General features: G+C 54.5%; 1 non-coding gene across 1 annotated transcript in view; it reads left to right on the top strand.

The window, feature by feature from the left end:
* Window positions 1-3,366: 3,366 nt before the first annotated feature.
* Window positions 3,367-5,000, top strand: part of LOC124571563 — a 1,910-nt gene continuing 276 nt past the window's right edge. The window contains exon 1 of the ribosomal RNA XR_006971902.1: window positions 3,367-5,000. This exon is cut by the window's right edge and continues 276 nt beyond it. This is a non-coding gene — a ribosomal RNA (small subunit ribosomal RNA).

The raw sequence follows: 5,000 nt of genomic DNA, 5'->3' as shown, positions 1-5,000 counted from the left end.
ATCTCACCCTTCCGACAACCACCATTGCTCAGCTAAGCCACCAACACCCACACATGTCCTACACAGGGGTGCACCCAACATCACAATACTGCCTCCTGTCACACCACACAAACAATGGCAGGAATGAAAGACACAGGTCTGCCACAAGCATGGAATCAGAGCGCCGCCTGTTATGAGCCAAAGGTGCACCCTGACGTGGCAAATCAGATGATGCCGCAGTCATTTACTTACGATAATCACAATCAACAAACCGGCCCCCCCCCCCCCCCAAAACACCTTTCCTTACAACAATGTGTACCTTAACCTAACCCGTATTGTACCTTAACCTAACCCGTATTGTACCTTAACCTAACCCGTATTGTACCTTAACCTAACCCGTATTGTACCTTAACCTAACCCGTATTGTACCTTAACCTAACCCGTATTGTACCTTAACCTAACCCGTATTGTACCTTAACCTAACCCGTATTGTACCTTAACCTAACCCGTATTGTGCCTTAACCTAACCCGTATTGTGCCTTAACCTAACCCGTATTGTGCCTTAACCTAACCCGTATTGTGCCTTAACCTAACCCGTATTGTGCCTTAACCTAACCCGTATTGTGCCTTAACCTAACCCGTATTGTGCCTTAACCTAACCCGTATTGTGCCTTAACCTAACCCGTATTGTGCCTTAACCTAACCCGTATTGTGCCTTAACCTAACCCGTATTGTGCCTTAACCTAACCCGTATTGTGCCTTAACCTAACCCGTATTGCGCCTTAACCTAACCCGTATTGCGCCTTAACCTAACCCGTATTGCGCCTTAACCTAACCCGTATTGCGCCTTAACCTAACCTATATTGCGCCTTAACCTAACCTATATTGCGCCTTAACCTAACCTATATTGCGCCTTAACGTAACCCGCGTTGCGCCTTAACGTAACCCGCGTTGCGCCTTAACGTAACCCGCGTTGCGCCTTAACGTAACCCGCGTTGCGCCTTAACCTAACCCGCGTTGCGCCTTAACCTAACCCGCGTTGCGCCTTAACCTAACCCGCGTTGCGCCTTAACCTAACCCGCGTTGCGCCTTAACCTAACCCGCGTTGCGCCTTAACCTAACCCGCGTTGCGCCTTAACCTAACCCGCGTTGCGCCTTAACCTAACCCACGTTGGGCCTTAACCCAACACACGTTGGGCCTTAACCCAACACACGTTGGGCCTTAACCCAACACACGTTGGGCCTTAACCCAACACACGTTGGGCCTTAACCCAACACACGTTGGGCCTTAACCCAACACACGTTGGGCCTTAACCCAACACACGTTGGGCCTTAACCCAACACACGTTGGGCCTTAACCCAACACACGTTGGGCCTTAACCCAACACACGTTGGGCCTTAACCCAACACACGTTGGGCCTTAACCCAACACACGTTGGGCCTTAACCCAACACACGTTGGGCCTTAACCCAACACACGTTGGGCCTTAACCCAACACACGTTGGGCCTTAACCCAACACACGTTGGGCCTTAACCCAACACACGTTGGGCCTTAACCCAACACACGTTGGGCCTTAACCCAACACACGTTGGGCCTTAACCCAACACACGTTGGGCCTTAACCCAACACACGTTGGGCCTTAACCCAACACACGTTGGGCCTTAACCCAACACACGTTGGGCCTTAACCCAACACACGTTGGGCCTTAACCTGCTCTGTAATTGTCATACGACGCGTTAAATTAGTGTAGTGTTGCCTAACTGCAACCCCCGCAATATAGTTTGCTACCCGCACTGCCCGGTCCCCAGAGTATCGCTTCATGTTAAACACCTTGCAGCTATACACTGTAATGCGGATGGCAGCAGGACGTACATGCTCAATGCCCTTCGCAGTTGTTCATTGGCATTCGCATGGCGAAGCACAGCCTACGTTGTGGTACGGCTTGTGTCAACTGTCCGCTGATGTTGTACGTCCAAATCACACACTGTACTGCACATTGGTCCTCATGTACTGAATGATACATCGTGGTACATGTGTGACCGTACCACGACTGCGCCAACAACGGCGAACCATACGGTCCAAATATTGTGCACTCAGCTACGTGTCGTCTCCCTATAAGAGCTGGATTGCAGTATGGTATGCCGTGGATGGCGATCAGCATGAGCCGTCTGTTGATGTAGTGGCGCGTGTTGTCAGACGTAGTCGTCTCTTCTCACTCACCGTGATAGCATGGTGCACTGCGTTCCACATCTGCGACATGCGACAGAGGCCGGTTGACAGTCGTTCGCGCAATGGACATCGCATACGTACGGGGGCCACCTTCCACGTGTTCGCGAAGCGTGCACATGTTGTTGCGTGTATGTGGGCAGACATAGTGTGTCGTGACACCTGACACAGGCATGCAACAATCGTTGAATTTGCAAATGGCGATGGACGTCTACGTTTGCTGGTGACGTTACGCAAATGAACAACTGGTAAACCGTTGTGGTGCGGTTGTTCTCGCTAGAGGTGAATCAGTGATGGCGACGATCGGTTGAGCTACCAACCGGTTGTTTCAGCGATACCCACCATGCCCACGAACGTGAATGGCATGTGGGTGTGAAGCGATACGCGGCGGTGGCTGGGTGGGACCGTCCCCGGCCGGTGAGGGGGGGCCTCCCGGCGTGCTGGCCGCGCGGTGCGTGGGCGCACGCGCTACAGCCGGCTGGTGGGGGCGGCCAGTGGCAGGCGCGCCGGCCGACGGAGGCGGCAGGCGGCGCAGCTGCGCGCCGGCGCACCCTGCACGCGGCGCCGTGCGGCCAAAGTAGGTCCTCGCGGGCCCGGTGCGAAGCGCGGTGGACATCTGCAGTGTGCTGGTCCGATTGAGGACTGTGTGCGCTGAGGATGCGCCGCCGCCCGGCGCTCGGCGCCGCGACGCCGTCTGCTGCTCGGTCGCCTCTGCGGTTCTCGCAGGTGGTTTGTATCGCAGCTGTGCGGACGTGTTGGCGCGTTCGCTTCGGCACCCAAGTGGGGCTTTTGTCCTTCTGTGGCGCTGGCGTTGGAGCTGCCGGCCACCGTAGGTGGCGCGTGTTGTCTCCCGCCGGCAATGCCACGACAGCACGCTCCCGGGCCTCTGTCGGCAGCGGCAAGCTCAGTTGGGAGCACGGGTGGTCGCACCTAAAGCGTCTACTCGCCAAACTCCGGGCGATTGCGCCTCTCTCGAACCCGACCAAGTACTTAGGACGGCGCTGCGCGCCGCCGGGACCTGAGAGGGTTTCGAGGTGTATTGTGCAGGGGAGCTCAGCCTCCTCCTGTTTGCAGAATAATTGAGCGGACGCTTGCGTGTTCGCGCGGGCCCCCGGGACACACTCCCGGGCGGCCGGCTGCTCAGCTCTAGTTGACGCAGCTCCCTGGTTGATCCTGCCAGTAGTCATATGCTTGTCTCAAAGATTAAGCCATGCATGTCTCAGTACAAGCCGCATTAAGGTGAAACCGCGAATGGCTCATTAAATCAGTTATGGTTCCTTAGATCGTACCCACGTTACTTGGATAACTGTGGTAATTCTAGAGCTAATACATGCAAACAGAGTCCCGACCAGAGATGGAAGGGACGCTTTTATTAGATCAAAACCAATCGGTCGGCTCGTCCGGTCCGTTTGCCTTGGTGACTCTGAATAACTTTGGGCTGATCGCACGGTCCTCGTACCGGCGACGCATCTTTCAAATGTCTGCCTTATCAACTGTCGATGGTAGGTTCTGCGCCTACCATGGTTGTAACGGGTAACGGGGAATCAGGGTTCGATTCCGGAGAGGGAGCCTGAGAAACGGCTACCACATCCAAGGAAGGCAGCAGGCGCGCAAATTACCCACTCCCGGCACGGGGAGGTAGTGACGAAAAATAACGATACGGGACTCATCCGAGGCCCCGTAATCGGAATGAGTACACTTTAAATCCTTTAACGAGTATCTATTGGAGGGCAAGTCTGGTGCCAGCAGCCGCGGTAATTCCAGCTCCAATAGCGTATATTAAAGTTGTTGCGGTTAAAAAGCTCGTAGTTGGATTTGTGTCCCACGCTGTTGGTTCACCGCCCGTCGGTGTTTAACTGGCATGTATCGTGGGACGTCCTGCCGGTGGGGCGAGCTGAAGGCGTGCGACGCGCCTCGTGCGTGCTCGTGCGTCCCGAGGCGGACCCCGTTGCAATCCTACCAGGGTGCTCTTGAGTGAGTGTCTCGGTGGGCCGGCACGTTTACTTTGAACAAATTAGAGTGCTTAAAGCAGGCAAGCCCGCCTGAATACTGTGTGCATGGAATAATGGAATAGGACCTCGGTTCTATTTTGTTGGTTTTCGGAACCCGAGGTAATGATTAATAGGGACAGGCGGGGGCATTCGTATTGCGACGTTAGAGGTGAAATTCTTGGATCGTCGCAAGACGAACAGAAGCGAAAGCATTTGCCAAGTATGTTTTCATTAATCAAGAACGAAAGTTAGAGGTTCGAAGGCGATCAGATACCGCCCTAGTTCTAACCATAAACGATGCCAGCCAGCGATCCGCCGCAGTTCCTCCGATGACTCGGCGGGCAGCCTCCGGGAAACCAAAGCTTTTGGGTTCCGGGGGAAGTATGGTTGCAAAGCTGAAACTTAAAGGAATTGACGGAAGGGCACCACCAGGAGTGGAGCCTGCGGCTTAATTTGACTCAACACGGGAAACCTCACCAGGCCCGGACACCGGAAGGATTGACAGATTGATAGCTCTTTCTTGATTCGGTGGGTGGTGGTGCATGGCCGTTCTTAGTTGGTGGAGCGATTTGTCTGGTTAATTCCGATAACGAACGAGACTCTAGCCTGCTAACTAGTCGCGTGACATCCTTCGTGCTGTCAGCGATTACTTTTCTTCTTAGAGGGACAGGCGGCTTCTAGCCGCACGAGATTGAGCAATAACAGGTCTGTGATGCCCTTAGATGTTCTGGGCCGCACGCGCGCTACACTGAAGGAATCAGCGTGTCTTCCTAGGCCGAAAGGTCGGGGTAACCCGCTGAACC

The sequence above is a fragment of the Schistocerca americana genome, unplaced genomic scaffold (genome assembly GCF_021461395.2).
Source record: "Schistocerca americana isolate TAMUIC-IGC-003095 unplaced genomic scaffold, iqSchAmer2.1 HiC_scaffold_1743, whole genome shotgun sequence".
Classification (NCBI taxonomy): domain Eukaryota; kingdom Metazoa; phylum Arthropoda; class Insecta; order Orthoptera; family Acrididae; genus Schistocerca; species Schistocerca americana.
Note: the sequence above shows the minus strand (reverse complement) of the source record. Positions and strands in the feature narration are given on the sequence as shown.